Source organism: Vicugna pacos, chromosome 8 (assembly GCF_048564905.1).
Source record: "Vicugna pacos chromosome 8, VicPac4, whole genome shotgun sequence".
Taxonomy (NCBI): domain Eukaryota; kingdom Metazoa; phylum Chordata; class Mammalia; order Artiodactyla; family Camelidae; genus Vicugna; species Vicugna pacos.
The window spans coordinates 52,057,983-52,077,640 of record NC_132994.1 but is presented as its reverse complement, the minus strand read 5'-3'; the positions used below and the strand labels follow the sequence as shown (position 1 = coordinate 52,077,640).

Sequence of the window (19,658 nt, the reverse complement as noted above, 5' to 3'; positions counted from 1 at the left end):
TACACTCAAATTAGAAATCAGATAACCAGTATGAATTCCCATGGTTTTTTTTATTTTATTATTTTAATTTTTGTTTCATTTTATTATCTTTTTGGGGGTAATTATGTATGTATGTATGTATCAATCGGAAGTACTGGGGATTGAACCCAGGATCTTGTGCATGCTAAGCATGTACTCTACCACTGAGCTATACACTCCCCCATTCCCACGTTTGATTTTGCCTTTCAAAGAAAGTAAAATAATAATGGTTAAAAAGTGTTTCTCATTCACTCTCCCATAGACACACAAATTTTTTTAAAAGGTGCATGGAATGGCTTTCAAATTTGATGAGCATAATGGGTGTAATAACACACGCCTTTGCCTTTGTCAGATCTAACATCTTTTTTTTAAAGTCTGTTAGTTAGTTAACTAGCTATGCCGTGTCCTTTATTTACTTGAAAAGCTTTTTCAGAATTATTATATTTAGTGGTAAATCAGTTATTGGCTTCAGCTTCCGGTATTCCAGAACTCTTCTTGGAATTTAGAATTGGAAGATGAAAATATGTCATATTAAGGTAACTTTGATGATGAAACTGTAAGAATTGGGAAAAAAAGAACTAATGGATGTGAGTACTTTCCAGCATTAGTACTTCCTACAATATAAGAGATAATCTCTTATATGATCTGGAGATGCTGAGTCTGATGGCAGTTAGACATGAAGCAGAAGCAAGGAAAAGGCAGGTGATGAGAAAAGGAGCTAAAAAAATAAACAGTGAAAATGGACCTCAGTCAGGTATTTGAATAGTTATCTGGTCTCTGGATAGGAAGTTATCCAGCCTCTACAGGGAACGTAAGTGACTTCATCTGAATTTCTTCCCTGTAGCTGTGGCTATTCTTCTGTTAGTGTGTGAAAGCTTTGGTGGGGGGTACTCAGCACAGCCAGGATGACCACTGGCAGGTAAGAACAGTGGAGCTCATGGTCACATTACTTGCCCAAGAAATCTCTGAAATAAATATTAACATCCACTGACGTCATCCCAGGCAGGGCAGTCAGGGTCACAGGGTGAGCCCATGTTTTGGCAGCTGACATTTCTGGTTACCAGCTGTTAGACATGAAGCCAGTTCTTTACTCTCATTGAACCTCACTTCCTAATTCTAAAACTTTAGGATAATTATGTTTAACTTGCAGGATGGTTGTGAGAACTAAATGAGATGAGGCATGTGAAATCCCATGCAGGCAGTAAACTATAATGATCATTCTCAGATAAAATCAAAGTAAGAATGAGGACAAGAGAAGCTGAAGGGAGAGACTAAGTAGGGTTCCAAAAGATGTTTATTTCAGGAACACAATGAGGGTTCAGATTTAGTTATTTTCTAAAATACTTCAGAGTACTAAGAGTTCAAAGGGAAAAAAACATATGACAGTTTTGATAAATTCTTAAAAAAACTGTTCAATAACATTTTACATTCATTTTGTATTAAAAAGATACCTCAATATAATTAAAATGTTTGCACTTATTAATGATAATAAAGTGCTACCATTAATTCAGGAAAAAAGCAAGAAAGAAAACCCAAAATAAAGCTTTCCCCTTCCCCAAATTATTCACAGATAGCTAATCCTATGTAGCATTTTAGGACATAAATTTCAAAAATCATATTTTCCCTGTATTTTCACAGATGATTAAAAAGTTACAAGGATAATGTATTATTAACTATGAATTTAAAAACTTAATTCATTAAGGAATGATCCAGATTGTGAGAAATATTGGTAAATATTAGATATTAAATAGACCATCCAGCCAAAATCATAAAAATCAGATGTCATATTTATTTCCAACTCTGGAAGGTTGAAATGTATTTATAATTAGCATTTAAGTAGGGGTTTTTTTGTGAAATAAAAGATCTAGTTAAAAAGAACCTAAGTTAGTAGGTAAGAGTAATTGCAAAGGATACTTGATTACATCCGATCAGTTACCAACTGGCGAAACAGTTTTCTTATTGTAAATAGGAGAAATACAACTCACAGTAAAAAAAGCTTTCTCTACTACCCTACACATTCAAGTATTGCCCTATTCTTGGCCTTAAACTTTGGGAAGTCTTTAATTTTCATTTCAGGAATCTTTAATACTTTCGACTAAAGACAGTTTTTTTCTTTCTTAAGGGACAGTCAGTTCTGATTAGCTGTATAGAGTTGGGGTATACCACTGTAATACATGTGTAGCTGGAAATACATGAGGTTGGAAATTCTGCTAAATGAGAACTATCAGGTAGAGTTGCAATGGAAATTATAATTTATACCAAAAAATAGTGAATGTTTTATTTTCACTCGAAAAATTGAGAGTAATGTCCTTAGAGGGCTTTGAAACCTATAGCTTTTAGTGGGTGTTATTAACTACTGTGATCACTCACAGCACCACTACCTTTCCACCAAACTGCCCACTAGCCACACACAAACGTTTAGACTGAAAGGTGAAGATTCTCACAACCAGATGGAAAAATGAGTTGGTTTTCATGATAAGATGATACGGTCTTATAACATAATTAAAATTTGTGGGAATTGGAACATGTAATAGGTTTCATTCTGAGTTCTGGAGATACTTCTGAAAAAGCAAATTCATAGTGGAATGGAGGCAAAAATATTTACAGTAAGATAAACTTTAGAAATGGAAAGAGTGAACCTTATGCAAAATTTATTATTTAAGCAAAATAGCACAAGTGAAAACCTGATTTATCTACCTTTTTATCTCTTGAAATTATAATATAGAAGTGTCTTTAGATGTTTTTAAGAATAAATAGAGCCTTATTACATTATTTGCATGGATAGTTTCTGATAATATGTACATTATTTAAAAAAAAACCCTCCTTATAAAAAATCCTAAAAATGTTGGATAACATTTTTTAAAAATCCATCTTTTTAAATGCTTAACTATTCTGGCAAGAAATGAAGGAGGCAGATTCATAGAGGCCAAAAAGAACAAGCAAGCATAAATCTGGAGATCTATTATAGCACTCAATTGGACAGCTGCCCACGGGGACATCTGCCAGGCCATGGTGGCCCCCAGCTTTCTTTCAATCAACCAAGTGAGTTATAGGTGATCAAGCCTATGGACTGATCAAGGCCTAAGTTTAATTATAGACACCTTCATGATGCCAGAACCTTCGAAACACATCCCTAGTAAAGAATGAACTAGAAAAAGTACCACACGAAAAGGAAAAACTAAAAAATTTGGCTGCAGATAGAAGGAGAAAAAAAAATCCTTTCCTGAGAATTTGTAACCACAAGCAAGGCATTACTCAGGTTCTGGGCCAGAATTCATTCCATTTGTGTGGTCTAAAAACCCCAAGATGAAAATTTAGTTTAAATTGATCCAGGGTTGCTAGTGCCTCTAGCCACCTGGCAGAAGCAAACATTTATCTTCTGTAGGGGAATACATGTAAAATCAGGGCCACAAAAAAATACCTCCATAAAGTGTTACAAATATAAGGTCTCAATTCAAAGATTATAAAATATACAAAGACCACAGATTTACTTGTAACAAAATAGGAACGCTCAATGCATTTGGGGAAAAAAAAGGTAGAAAGATTATGACAAAAGAATAATAGACTACCTCCAGTGTAATAGAATTTTTTTGGGGAAAAAAGAACAACCAGTAGAATTTCTACAAATGAAAAATAAATAATTATTATGAGAACTCAATGGACAGGCTAAATAAAAGATTTGACACAGCTGAAGAGTGATGTAGTAGATTGGAAGATGTATAAGAAATTACCCAGTTTTTTAGAACAGAGAGAGGCAGAGACAGAAAATAATAACAATAGATTAACAAATATGTAAGGTAGAGTAAGAAAATGACACATAACTATTTCAAATTCTAGATGAGGGGGTAGAGAAAATGCGGGAAAGCCAAAATGTGAAGAAATAATGTCCAAGAGCCTTCCAGAATTGATTAAAAAATTCCGATTGAGACAATTCAATGCATCTCCAGCAACATACATAAAAAGGAATCCACACTTGGACAAACTGTAAAAATAGAACTTCTAGACAAAAAGAACTTATGAAGAAATGAAAACTAGACTGATCTCTCAATAGGAAGAAAAATATCTAGAAGACAGTGTGACAGAGCTTGAAAGTCCTGAGAGAATTATCTGCAACCTAGAATTTTATGAAAGGTCAAAAAAATATTTTATACCCAAACTAAGGAAGTTTACTACTAACTGGCCTTCTCTAAAGGAACATCCAAAGAACAAACTTCAAGAAGAACAAATATGTTCCCAAAAGAAATGTCACAGGTCAAATAGGAATGGTGAGCAAAAAAAAATGGTAACTGTGAGGGTGATCTATACAGAATTTGATTATATAAAATAAGAATTGTCCAGTTTATGAGGGTAGAAAAACACAGAACTAAAACAGTGAATAAGAATAACATATAATGAGGAAAAGGGTGTTTAGAATGCATTCATTGTGTCTAAAATTGTGTGAGAGAAGTAAATAAATTGATTAAATGTGGACTTTATTAAGGTGACTATTAATTTTAAAATTTCTGGACTAATAGAAATAGAGTGTAGAACTTCTAAACTACTAGATGGAAGACACATGCATGCATGTATAAATGTATTAAGAAATTTATTGGAGAAGACACAAATCAGTGAAATTAGAAACTAAAAAAGGATTTAACCTGTGGCACAGATTAAAAAGATAAGACATTATTATGCCAATAAGTTCGAAAACTTAATGAAAATTTCTAGAAAAATATAACTAGCTAAAACTATTTTTAAAAATTTGAAGTCCTATTATATTAGAAAACTGATGTCACTTAAAATCTTTTCATGAAAAAGCAATAAACTGGATGATTTTAATCATGAGTTCTATCAAATATTCAAGGTAATTCCTATTTTCACCAACTCTCCAGAGACTAAATAAATGTGAGAACACTAACTTGTTACGTTAGCAATTGTCTGTATTCAAAAAATCAGAAGATAAAGTGTAAGAAAAATATAGGACATTCTTATTCATGAACATAGAGAGAAAAACAAAAACAAATTATTAGCATATGAAGTTAGCAATGTATACAAAGATTCTATATTCTGGCCAATTGGATTTATCTTAAGAAAATAAGATTAACAAGATGGAAAATGATTTAATGCAATTTACCACTTCAACAAAATTCAACATTTATTCATAGTTCAAAACAGAAGATAAACAAAAATCTCTTGACAAATTTCCTCAAACTGATAAACACAATTATCTAAAAATATCCTATGGTAAACATCATTAATCGTAAAGTGCTAAGCACTCTCTTTAAAGTCAGGAACAAAAAGGACTGCCTGCTATGATAACTTTTACTCAATATTGAATTGTAAGACTTCACAAATACAATAAGGTGAGAAAAGTAACTAAAATACCAAAGAGTGGAAAATAAGTAATAAAATGACACTATTCTTATAAAGTATAATCTACCTAGAAAACCCTAAATAATTTACAGATATATTAATGGAGCTAATAATTTTTTAGCTCTTTTGCTTATATAAGATCAGTAATCAAATTTGATTTCATTTCTATACACTAGCAACAAAATAGAGAATAAAGTTTTAAAGGCCATGTTTTTTACCATAATACATAGTTTACCTAGAAATAAATCTAACAAAAGATAAATAAGACCATTCTGGAGACTATTTTAAACTTTAATATAAGACATTAAAGAAAAGGTTACTAGAGAGACATATATTTATGGAAAGGAAGCCTCAATATTTGGAAGATACCAATGCTCCCCAAATAATCAAGATACTTAACTTAATTCTAATTAAAATTTCAAACTGATTTTAAAAATTATATGGTAAAGCAAAAAGCAAGTACAGTCAAGATTGTCCTCAGGATGAACTAACAGATATCATGACTTATAATAAAAGCAACTATAATTTAGTAAGTGTGATATGGTGCAAGAATAAACAAACTGCCAAATGGCACACAACAGAGACTTCAATGGATTTACGCACACACCAGAACTTCATACATGACTGAGATTGGGTGACAGATCATGGGGGAAAGGGTTCAACAAACAAAACAAGTCCAGTTGGTTATCCATATATTAATCAAAGATAAAATCCTGAATTTACCTCATAAATTAAAACAAATTCCAAATAAATAATGAACATACATGAAAGGCAAAGCTTTTCAAACTTTTAGCAGATGATGTTAGTGAGTATCTTTGTAACCTTGACACAGGAAAGAATTCTTTAAATAAGACACATAAGGCGCAAACTAAAAAGGAAAAGACTTACGAATTCAACAATATTAAAATTGAGAATTCTATTATCAAAACACACCATATAGAATGTGGAAAGATAAACTACAAACTGGTAGAAAATATTTGCACAAACTAGTTAGATAATATTTTTTATTTGTCAAAATATGAGTATGCAAAATATATAAAGAATTCCTACAAGCTGATTTTTATTTTATTTATTTATTTACTTATTTGATTTTGAGGGGAGGAAGTAATTAGGTTTTTGTTTGTTTGTTCATTTATTTACTTATTTATTTATAGAGGTGCTGAGGATTGAACCCAGGACCTTGTACATGCTAGGCACTCACTCTATCACTGAGCCATACCCTCCCACTTCAAGTTGATTTTTAAAGAGGGAAATAACCAAGTAGAGAAAAGGGGAAGCCTTAAAAAGACACTTTACAGGAAAGAAATTTAGAAAATCAACATACAGGAAAAGATGCTTACTTCATCAGTACTCAGAAAATCCAGTTAAGATACCATTTTACACCACTGGAATGACAAAAACATTAAACTGTCTGACAACACCAAGGATTGGTGAAGCAATGAAAGCTCTTATAAATTGCTGGTGGGAAAATAAACGCAACGACTTTGGAAATAGTCTGGCATTTTACAACAGAATTTAAAAGATACATACTCTGGGAGCATTTCCACTCCCAGATAAATACATAGACACAGAAATCGTGTACACAAAATTTTTATCAACATTGTTTATAGTTGTAAAAAGCTGAAAAGAAAACTGAGAACCACCTCAATTCTATTAAAAGGAAGATGGAATAAATATATAAAATACTGGGTGATATTTGGGGCGGGGGGGAGAAAGCATACACATGTGGTAAAACAAAGAAAGGAGAAACAGAAGAGTGATCATTTTAAAATTCAGAAGAATAACAATGAAATTTTTAGGGGTGCACATGGGACTTCAAAGTGTTGGTAATACTTCACTTCATAAGGAGGGTGGTAGATTTTTAACATGCACATATGCTTCATATATAATTTTCCTGTGTAAAAAATTTTGTAACATATTTTTTGAAAAGGTTTCTAAGTATTTGTTAGGTTTCACAAAGAGTAGAAACATATTCTTTCCAAAAGCAATTGTGATTTTGGTTGTTAACTGAGTCGGGTGTGGGAAGATGGCTAAGTAAATACTCTTAAAAGTAGTGTATCATATTGTAAAGTTGAATCAATTCTATTTTATGGATGTTTACAATTCTAAAAGATTAATACTCTTCATTTTTTGGTAAAACTATTAGTAAGTAGAATATATTGTTCAACTCCTTAAAAAATCAAATGAAACCACAAATATCATTGTGTATGTACTATAGGGATGTGGAAAAGGTCACTACAGCATTTTAATGATGGTGAACCACACAGTAGGGATGTTGTCTGGTACTAACATAGAGTCTCTACTCAGGCATTGTATCCCGCCTTTGAAGACAGATGTTCAGATTGTCCCATTCCTATGCTATTTTAAGTGTTGCTTTCTTACATCTACAGATATTCTTTACTGAAATTTTGTACATAGGATATAGAAACTGCATTGTCATAATAAAGTGTTTCTACTGCTATTACTCTGAAATTCTAATGGAGAGGTTTTCTTTTTTTTTCTGTATTACAAGAATAATGTCATGAAGTAATTGGTTTTCACTTATACACAATGAAATGTAAGTATAACTTTATTGTTTAATCATGTAGGTGGAAAGCTGATAGTTCTTATTCAAGCTTAAACAAGGATTCTCAGTCCGTGCACCAAGCTGGTTTTGCTGTGAACACAGGCAAACAAAGAGGCAGAATATGCCTGGTGCACAGGCTCTCCAATAAACTAAAACACATCTAGCAAAAAACTTCTCAGTTTAAGGATGTAAAAACTCTTAATCCATGTTGAAGTAGGACCAGACTGCTTACACTGGCATTCTGTTAGTGTCTTGGGAAACAAAATGCCTTGTGATAAGTAATCAGATACATCATTATACACCTGTTAGAACAAAAACTACTGTATGCTGACTGTCATAAAGAGTAGGAAGTAGGGACTGGATGCTTCCAGAGATTGAGTAATAATAAAGAAAAAGGCATCCTTTCAACTCAGAGGACAGTAGCTGATTTTATTCCAGACAATGCTGGGAGATGCTGGAACTGGAACTCATTCATACCTGATGACTAACAAGGGCCTTATACAGAACGTCAGATGGTATCAGTATCAGCTTAGAATCTGATGGCAAGCTGTCCACATGGTCAAAGTTGGTCTGAAGTATCATGATACATTGTGAGCAGCCTCAGCTCAGAACTTTTCATTCATCTCCAAAACCAGAAACTAAGCCAGATCTTAATTTTGTTCTAGCTGAAAGAAAAACACATTATGGATTTTTATCACTCCCTGTTTGAGATTGCCAGATCTACCAAATAAAAATACAGGAAGTCCAGTTAACTTTGAATTTCAGATAAACAATGAATATGTTTTTAGTATAAGTATTTCCCTGAAATATTAAGGACTTATTCTAAAAAATTATTTATTTTTATTTTAGCATCCTGTATTTCAGCTGGCAACCCTTACTCCATATTGTCTCCAAAGTTTAAGGTTTTTTTTTTCGATAGTTTGTCTACAATGAATTTTTAAAAGCAACATGGAATGATGACTCTGTATTTAGCTTGGACCTGAGAGTATTTTTAAACATCCAGAAGAGTTAGATCATGTAGGTTTATTTACTATAGATCTGGCCTATTCATATCAAGAGAAAATCAAGTCTCTAGATTAGCCAACATGGGGGAATCTTTGGCTCTTTGCCTGCTGGTGCTTTACTGATTCTTCTTGGGCTTGATTTGTATAAGAATAAGAGATTAAGCAAGAATGGTGAAAGGCAATAGCTTTTGCAAGATACTTAGATTCTATTTTACACAGTGTGACTAAAAGCAGCTGGTCTGTCTCAAAAAGACACTCTTTTTTTAGAGAAAGCCAACATCAAGAGGTAAATGCCAAGTGTTTAAGCTATAGATTGGAAAACCATATCCTCTTAGAATTTTTGTGCCATTTCAAATCACCCTCAATAAATAGTATAATTTAAATGCATGTTATTTAAATTGACCTTATATCTCAAAAAGGCAATAAATAATAGTTGCCACAACCATTCTACCTTTAAGTATTGACACGTGTTAAAAAATCTTAAAGGAAAAGAAGCAAATGTATAACATATTGTGCTGGCCATGTACACTGCATCACCGTTATAAAAGAGTTGTAATAATTTGATGGAAGAGGCATGGTGGGGATAGTCAGCAGCAGTATAATATAGTGGAAGGATTGTAAACTTTGTAATTAGACCATTACACCACACTGACTTTGAATTCCCTCAGGAGGTGGCCTTGCTCCTTCATACAGCTGTATTTTCCTCCTAATCTCTCAAGCATGCAACAAGAAACCTTGAAATATTTCCCTCTACTTATCTCACTCCATGTGTGGGATAAAATCCAAGCACACGGGGTGCTTCTTCTGTGGTATAAGCTCTCTGCCCACTTTGGTCACTTGCAGAAAGTTTCTGACTTTAATCCAGGACGTATCAATTCTCCAAATGTCTTCTTGGGATATGTCCTCCCAAGAAGTCCTCTGACCAACAGAACTCATGGCAGCTATCCTGAGAAGTAGAGCCTTATAGGCGGTTGCTAAAGTGTGCTCTGCAAGCATCTTTGCTGCAGAAAAGACAGAGCTAACTGGGAATAAGGAAACCAGGCAAGCATACATCTTTTATTTCATCTCCTGTCAAAACAAATGCATGAAATTAAGAACCATTTGGAGATTACAGCCATAGAATAAGGAGTCATATCAGAACCAGGGTGAAGAAGTGGGAATCTATTCACCTATAACTGCTTCAACCTTTTTAAAAAATTCTTCTTTTGATTGAAGTGTACAGTTTACAATGTTAGTTTCAGGTGTCCAGTAAAGCTATTCAGATATATATATATTCTAAGATTCTTTTCTATTATAGCTCATTACAAGAGACTGACTGAATATAGTTCCCTGTGCTATACAATAGATCCTTGTTGTTTATCTATTTTATATATAGTAATGTGTATCCGTTAATCCCAAACTCCTAATCTCTCCCTCCTCGTTTCTTTCCCTCCTGGTAACCAGTTTGTTTTCTATGACCGTGAGTCTATTTCTGGTTTGTAAATAAAATTTGTATTTTTTTTTTAGATTCCACATATATAAATGCTTCAACCTTAACAAAATAACTTTCTAGATTTAATTCTAGCTATTAACCATTTTTCATTGACTTAACAATTTTGCTTAATTTTGGCTTTTCAAAATGGTACTCTCTGAAGTCTAATGATACAGTTAAGGATGCTCATAATATAATTCAATCTGATGAGTGAAGAAAAACACATTATCTTTTTCAGGCAATTCTCTGATTTCAAAGCTAACATTTCATGTCCAATTAACAATACCCTGGCCTGACTAATCCTCCTTTCTCTTTTTAATTCTTTGGCTGGCAATGTCGAACAGACTCCCTCCCCACAAAAAAAGATAGCTGCTGAATTTTCCTAAGAGAAACAACCCAGTCATTGTTCCTTAGCTTTTTGATTTACTAAAAACACAACAACACGCATCCTTATATGTTTGATTATCACTGTGGCACTTCTACGATAGAGACTGATGTATAAAGAAGTAAAAGCCAGATTCTTTTTAGATTAAAGGGACACTATAAAGCATGAAAATGGTATGAACAGGAATACTGATGCTGTTAATTCATTTAATGTCACCACTTGTTATAAAACTCACTTAAGACCAAATCTTCTTTATGAAGTCTTTGACCTAATTGAAAGGTCACTCTCTTGTGATGTTTTAGTACTTGCCACCCTCCAGAGAAGCTCCACTTTTCTCTATTTCACTCAAATCAGTTGAGTGATACTCTAAGCACAGCCACTGTCATTTCTTTACATCTCATCATAGCCTTGCTATTGGTTTATGGTTTATGCCACTCTAAGTCTGACTGACTCCTTCAATCCATTATACCCCCTGTAGTGTATAGGGCTACTATAGTGATTCCAAGCCTGACTGTGTACTCAAAACCTCTGATGTTAGCTCCTGGGAATCTGTATTATTGAAAAGTACCCACCCCAGGGGATTCTGATGCAGCTAGTTCATTAACCAGTATTTGTGGACTTTATAAAAGTAGCCAAGGCTAGCCACTTTTTAAAATTCCTCCTCAACTTCATTGTCAGATATCCCAATACTACCAACATGCTCATCTTGACTTTTCACAGTTCTAAGTACCTAACCTGTTACTGCTTTTGCAAGTCCAGTTCCAGGCCTCAGGATACTAGAGAAATATAAACACAGAAAAGATATGGTTTTCTACCAATATTTAATGTCCAGCTTCAAACTGGGCCTTGCTAAACATTTATTTTATTCACTATTGATTGATTTTTCTGTTGGACTAATGGTAGCCCACTTAGACCTTCTCTCTTCCCATAATCTAATAATCTCTCACCTTTACCACCATGCTCAGCAGATGTCCTTGGACCTTATTCAATGAGAAGTTTAGAAATGCCATATATCCAGACAAAACTCTAATTTGAAAAGATAACATGCATCCCAATCTTCATAGCAGCACTATTTACTGTAGCCAATACATGGAAGCAACCTAAATGTCCACTGACAGATGATTTGATAAAGAAGATGTGGTGTATATATATATATGTGTATACACACACACACACACACACATATATACAATGGAATATTATTCAGCCATAAAAATGAAATAAAGCCATTTGTAGCAACATGGATGGACCTAGAGATTATCATACTAAGTGAAGTAAGACAGACAAAGACAAATACCATACAATATCACTTACATGTAGAATCTTAAAAAATGATACAAATTAACTTACTTATTACCTCACTCCCCAGATTTACAGGGAGAAAACACATTTATGGTTACTAAAGGCGAAAGGGGTAGAGGGAGGGATAAATTAGGAGTTTGGGGTTAACAGGTCCACACTACTACATATAATAATATATAATAAAGAGAAACAACCAGGACCTACTGTATAGCACAGAGAACCATATTCAATAGCTTGTAATAAACTATATTGAAAAAGAGTATGAAAAAGAATATATATATGTATAACTGAATCACTGTGCTGTACACCAGAAACTAACAAAACACTGTAAATCAACTACGTGTCAATAAAAAAAAGAAATGCCAGATTTTAGCTTCTGCATGGCCTGTTACCTAATGTCAAGCATTGTTCCTGCTTTATGAAGTCACATGTGCTCCAGAAACCCTTACTTTCTGATTCCCAAGCTCCTATAATGGCCCTTTTCCCTCTAAAATTGTATCTCCATTTTCTCTGACTTGTTACTTGTTGAAACTCAGCACTCCTGTGTCAGGATGTCAAGGTCTTACCAAGGAAAGCCCATACTGCTTACAGGGAGGTACTTCCCTTCTCCATACCATAGTGCATCCTCTGTTCTAAGAGCCTGCAGTCTTCTTGAGGGCAGGGACCGGGTTTTGTGCACCTCTGAATCCAGTAGCTTGCACAGTCCCTGGCACGTTAAATGTATTCAAGGGATAATTGAATGAATGACTTCACCCTGCTCTCCTTATATGGAAATCCCCCGCCTCCCATGCCTGAAGGTTTACTGCATCTATCCCTCAAGGCACAGAAAATGCTTCATTCTCATTCACTCCCACAAGAGCTGATTGTTATCATCTTTTAACTCTTTCAGGCCTAAACTATGTTAAACAATTTAATATTGAATTATTCACTGCCAAGTGTTATTTCTTATTTTACATGTCCTATTTCTACACCTAGATTTTAAGTCATTTATGGAAAATAAAGGCTTTTAATATTTTGTGGAATTGTATTGCAAATAAAGAGTTCAACACTATCATGAAGATTAATTATTGGAGATAATTAAAAGAAAGTCTGCATGGTGGAATGTTTACAAACTGTGAAGCCCAAATTCTAGTCCTATCTCTGCTGTAAGCTAGATATGGAATCCTAGAGAAATCATTGATCTTACTGCAGCCTTAGTTTCTTTTTTTCCTCTTAATTCCTTTTAATTTAATTTTTTTGAAGGGGGAGGTAACTAGGTTTGTTTGTTTGTTTGTTTGTTTTTTAATGGAGGTACTGGGGATTGAACCCAGGACTTTGTGCATGCTAAGCATGTGCTCTACCACTTGAGCTATAGCCTCCCCTACAATTTAACTTTTTTTTATTGAAGTATAGTTGATTCACAATGTGTTAATTTCTGGTGTATAGCACAGTGATTCAGTTATACATGTATATATATTCCTTTTCATATAGGCCATTATAAAGTATTGAATATAGTTTCCTGTGCTGTACAGTACGACCTCTTTTATATATAGTAGTTAGTATCTAGAAATCCCGAACTCCCAATTTATCCCTCCCCACCCCCTTTCCCTCCTGGTAACGATAAGTTTGTTTTCTATGTCTGTGAGTCTGTTTCTGTTCTATAAATAACTTCATTTGTCTTCTTTTTTTTTAAGATTCCACATATAAGTGATATCATACTTTTCTCTTTTTGGCTTCCTTCACTTAGTATGACAATCCTCAGTTCCATCCATGTTGCTGCAAATCAGCCTTAGTTTCTTTATCTGTGAAAAAGAGGCAGAAAAAATATGATTTCTAAAGGCTCAGTCAACCCTAACGTCCACAAATCTGGGGCCATTCCAGCTGCCCTAGGAAACTACTGAAGCAAAATATTTATTTCACCTGTTTTCTCTGCCTGGATCACTACTCTTCCAGACGTCCACCTGGATCACTCACTCACTTGCTCCAAGTCTGCCCACTTTTCACCTTCTCAGTGAGGCTTACCCTGCTCACCCTGTTGAAGACTCCAATCCATCCTTCTTCTTCACCCTCTCCCCGACCACAGCACTCCCAAAACCCTTTATGCTGTTGAAAATTCAAACTTTTTTCATAGCCCTTATTACCTTCTAGCATATATGTAATTTTAAAATTTATTGTGTTCTATTGTCTATCTCTCCCCAGTGTAAGTCTCAGAGGCCACCAGCCTGGGTCTGCTGTGTTCCTGGATGTACTGTGAGCACATAGAAGAGTACCTGGTAGTTACTGCCCTACAAATTTTTGCTGAATGAATGGATTCATTCATAACGGGAAAAATGTTTTATAAATTATATTTTTAGAATCAAAACTCCCTGTAACCTAAAACCATAACCAGCATCATTTTGACTTCGTCTATTAGGATTGACTGAAAAATAAAAGCTCTAAGGCAGGAACAAGGGAATAATTCTCATAATAATGTATATCACATTATTAAAGTGTTCCTTTAAAATGGGTCAGAACAGATTCTTCTGAATGCGTCCCCAACAAGATCCACATACAGTAAAGCTGTAAGTCTCTGTGATCACTGGGAAATGAAATATCACAGATTTCAGCCTTTGTTCTTGAAATAATATAAAGTATGGTACCACATATTCATAAACGCTACAATCCTGAATGTTAATGATTTTTCTTTGATGAATGCATATTTATAATAACTCAGTGTTCTGAATAGCAGATAATTCTCTTGCTATGACTACAAAAGAAGATGGAGGAAATATAGAAGTTTAGGATAAATTTACATTGTCCAAGTATCTATCATGACAGCCATATTTGGGAATATTCTAAAATTCTTCTTATGATTTGCTTGTTTCTCCTAAAAACAGTCTGAAGAAAATGAATGGAATGTGAATCAAGGTTTAGCCAAGACTTTATTATAGAATGCATTTTATTTTTTTCTCCTTTCTATCACTATTCTACTCATTTTAAAGTTTATAACCTTCCCTTGATCTGTGTCCAATTTGGGGGGTTTATTTTAGCATCTTGGCACCTCATCATCCTCTCAAGATTAAGATAAAAAGAAGACAAAATAACATAAAAATTGGTGCTCTAGCATCTCAGGGGAGGATTGGAGAAGTTTGGCCAAAAGGTGGGTGCTGAGTGGGACCAATGTGCTTCAGGCCACAGTGATGGACAGAAGGAGAGAGTGGCAGTGGCCTGCCACCTTGATAAATCAGGATCTGAGAAGTCCTGTCCTGTGGAAGTTGTAGGGGAATGGGATTACTTCCCAGTTCTCCTGGGAATATAGCTTGTACTACGGTCCTCCAAAAGAATCCACTCTCCCCCACTGTTGACCAAAAGGGACAAATCTCATTACAATACAGCTATGGAAGTTTGTACACTCACAACACTCCAAAGACTTGAGTAAGTTCATAGTGATGCTCAGGGCTTTTAAGAATGAAGAAGACCACGCATGTATGTTCATTCCTCTGCACACATTTGTGTTCATTCCTCTGCACACATTTCCTCTTGACTCAGCTTTGTACCTAACTTTACTGAGAATGACTTTGAGATTTTGATCTCTTTCCAAGAACATTGAGTATTGTCAGTTGAAACCCCAGATTATAGCTAGGAGGTATTTGTCATGCTGTTAGAAAAACTCCACTCTACCACCCTCCCTCTGGCTCAACTCATTGTTTTAAAATAATTTTTGATCATGATTATGGACGTGAACATAGGCCCTACGGGAACTCTGAGCACTTGTGGAGAATTTATCAGTATGAAAACAGCTCATCTTGGGCATGTGGTGTAGGCCACATACACACACATGTCAGAACTTACCTTATTGTAAGATGCTATCTATTGAGGTATTTATCACTTCTGTTAGACCTGAGCTCCGTAAGAGCACATGACTTGTTATATTTTCATCCACAATGTGCTTAAACTATGCTGGGAATTTAATTTATGTTTATTGAGTAAGTAAGTGAAAGTCTCAATGAATTAATTTTAAACACACTGTTTACTTAGGTATAAAATCCCTGGTAATTCAGGTTCTAGCTTACTTGTGTTTTAAAAATTGTACCTGAAAAGCAAGAATCTCTCCACCATTATCAAGCATACTGTGGTATTAGAATGCATATAAAATTAATGTAAGGTACTTAATTAAAAATGAGAAAAAACATGGAAATTAGAAAACAGTTTGTGGTAGAGTAATTCTTAGTTGTATTCATGATCTAAATTCTTAATAACTCAAATGAAAACTAAGTAAATGCAGATATAATATGAACATAGGGGTTTATTTTATGCAAAATAAAGGGTGCCATATGAACTATTATATAACATTGTGCATTTTATACTAAATCTAATAAACATTATATTAACCTGGTTAGTTTTTTAAATATAGCTGGCTGGTAAATTGTGTTTGGTATAACCACTAAAATCTTACAGACTTTATATGGATGCCAGATATATTTGCCAGAACAATTTTTCAGGAGAGGTAGTTTCTTATGATTGAAGACAATAGCCACTGTAAGGGAAGATAAATTGGCAGATTATATATCATAGCTCTGTTTAGTCTTCAATTTCTCAGGCTAATCGTTTAATAAAAGCTTCTACATTAATGATAATTGAGCCAATGAAACTGTATTTGAGTCTGTATTTCTTAGATTTGCTGGATTTGTTTTTGCAAGCGTACATTTTACTTATTCTCATAAATCACATTCTCAGTTTCTTAAACTATATCCTTTCCTATTCATAGAAACATATAAATATATAAAGCTTTTTCTAAAGCATGAAATCTGCAATGCCCAAGTTTATTACTTATTATTATTCTTGCAAACTAAAGATTTTGGGCCACTAATATGCCAAAGGGCATGTTTCCAGCTATTGGATAGCAGACATTTCCAAAATGTTGCAGTGAGGTTCTATATTTCAATAATTTTCTTTAATGGATTTTTTTGGTCAATATCAATAGAAAAAACTTACCTTTGTGTTTTATAATTTTAGTATAACATCTGTTCTAAATCTATGAAAAAGTGGCTTGGATTATACATTTGTCCTTTTAAAATTTATTTTTGGTATCATATACATAACTTATAAGGTAAAATTAGCTACTCTCACGAAAAGGCTAGAACCACCCAAATGTCCTTGTGTGCGTGTGTGTGTATGTGTGTGTGCTTCAAATTATTATTGTGAAGAATGTTTCCAACCTATTCAAAATATGAATTGCACCTCAAAACTATTTGAATTGATGTATATGGATAAAAGTTTATGTGACTTTTTTTGGTATTGGCAGCCAACTGTCAGTGATGGATGAGGCGAAAAGTCCATGACTGATGTCTTCAGGTGCTTATACAGAGTGTGGTCTATTCACTGCCTCCATCCTGTAGACACACAGCATTCTGCACAGAGATTTATCCCAAAAGAGTATTTCCTATGTTTATCCTTCAGAAGGCTGTCTAATAGTCTCCTGAAATACTGATGAGAGTTTTTCTTACACAAGCTGGTTTATTCTCTAGATTAGTGGGTCCCTAGCTGTAGCCACAAAATCCGGTGGGTCAGAAAGCAATGGCAAGGAGAATCTATAAATGTGTTTTCCAATAAAGTCAAGCATTGGTGATTGAATGAATAAACAACATGTTTTTCACATTTTTGTCAGTTTTACATATAATGAATTTCTTTTGTGATTAATAAAATACTAACCAATGAAAACGCTAGGAAATTCATTTATGTCTTTCCCCTTATATAAGTTCCCAATCAAGGGGTAGTAAGAGTTTCATGGATTACATTATGTAAAAGTTTAACTAATTTTTGACATTTAAAGTGAGATCTTCATACAACAAAAGTTTGAGACCCTAGGTCTTAAATAATTTTTTTGTTTTACCTTATATACTCAATACATTAACGAGAACAAACGTGAAACATTGTGACATTGATGTGAAGACTCTAACTTTTAACAATGAATGAATTTTTCATCGAGAAGTTCTTAAGATCAGGTATCTTTCAAAAATATTTATTGCTACTGATGCATATTCCCTTAGGAAAAGAAGATCAGTATCAGCGTTACATACTGGATTTCACTTTACTAAAGCACAGCTTCATAAACATCAGCTGGGACTTGGCTCTAGGAGGGGCAACAGAACTCGGGGAGCATTCCCTGACAAAACTATCTGGATTTTCAGATATGACACATGCTAGATGACAGTACAACTGCAGGGGAAAACTGATTTGTTTGTGTTGCACCTAAGTCCTCACAGGCCCTCTCCCTGGCAGGTCCAGCGCTGAAGATAAAATACTGTTTAAGAGAACTCTCTTAACTTACTGTAGTTAATAGCTGCCCACAGAGCACCAGTGACTTCCTTGTTATTATTCTCTCTAGAACAAATTTCTCAAGTAGTGAAGGCTTAGAACTAAAATCAATAGCACATTTAAATTGTTCATTAGAAACAATTGCCCATTTTCTGTAATCAACAAGTCATTAGTCAACAAATACTTACTGCACACACACAACCTGACATTATTTCTGATGAACTGATACTAGCCAAAGGGACTATTCCATGGAAGTGCTTTGTAACAGCACATGGAAGTGCTTTGTAACAACTTTGTTTTCTCCAAGGGCTTCTGTGCATTTCATTTGCTGTACCAGGGGTGTAATGCAGCAGAGAAGACCCTTCCTAGGTCGTTTGTTTCAGAGAGATAAGTTCACATCCATTTGTCCTGAAGGGACTTGAACCAGAAGATTAGGCACCTAGCTGATCTTTGCTGAGTTACCTTGCCTGTTATTAGGGTCTTTTAGAGACTCACTGATTAATCAACATTTATTTATTAGGAGCTATAACATTCAAGGCTCTATGAGATAGACAGACTGAGCTGGAGATAAAAAAAAACTCAAAAGGGGGAATGAATAGGTAGAGCATAGATGGAGATGGATACATGTCAATATCCATTTGTCCAAACTCATAGAGTGTACAGCACCAAGTGAACCCTTGTGTAAACTATGGCTTTGTGTAAAAACTGTGTCAGTGTAAGCTCATTAACTGTGACAAATGTTGATAGTGGGGGAGCTGTTCATGGGGAAGGCTATGCATATGTGGAGGTAGGAGGTACATGGGAAATCTCTGTACCTTTCAATTTTGCTATGAACCTAAAACTGCTCTAAAAATAAGATCTTTTAAAAATAAAAGACTCAAGAGGTGGAGGAAGAATACTGATGAACTCTGATCACTTTCATGGCATTAAAATGTACTTCACTATTTACTGGTGCTGGACCCAGAGCCCTTCCCCGACTACTAAGGGAAAATGTCAAGTACAAATTAGGCTATTTGTTCTCCATTTTTTGCCTTTGAAAATAAGACTTAATGTGGGAAGCTCTGGGGTAGACTCTTGCTATTCTGTGGAGCTGTTTTGCATAGATTCTTCAGCTTATGGGAACAACCAAGGCCTTCCAGAGAGAAAGGGGAGATTAAGTTCCATGCACCAAGTCCAGTAAAAAAGGAAAATCCAAGTTTGAATCAGCCTGAAGGCTAATAGAGAAAAGTATCACATAAATGCATTCCTTTCCCTAAGGCTAGGTTACTGTCAGCAGAAGATGAT

General features: G+C 34.5%; 1 long non-coding RNA gene across 1 annotated transcript; it reads left to right on the top strand.

Annotated features, from left to right (window-relative positions):
* The first annotated feature begins 573 nt into the window (after positions 1-573).
* LOC140697879 (uncharacterized) lies at positions 574-14,576 on the top strand. The gene is made up of 3 exons (XR_012075262.1): positions 574-829; positions 7,883-7,927; positions 14,277-14,576. It is a non-coding gene; the product is annotated as an uncharacterized lncRNA (long non-coding RNA).
* Positions 14,577-19,658: the final 5,082 nt, after the last annotated feature.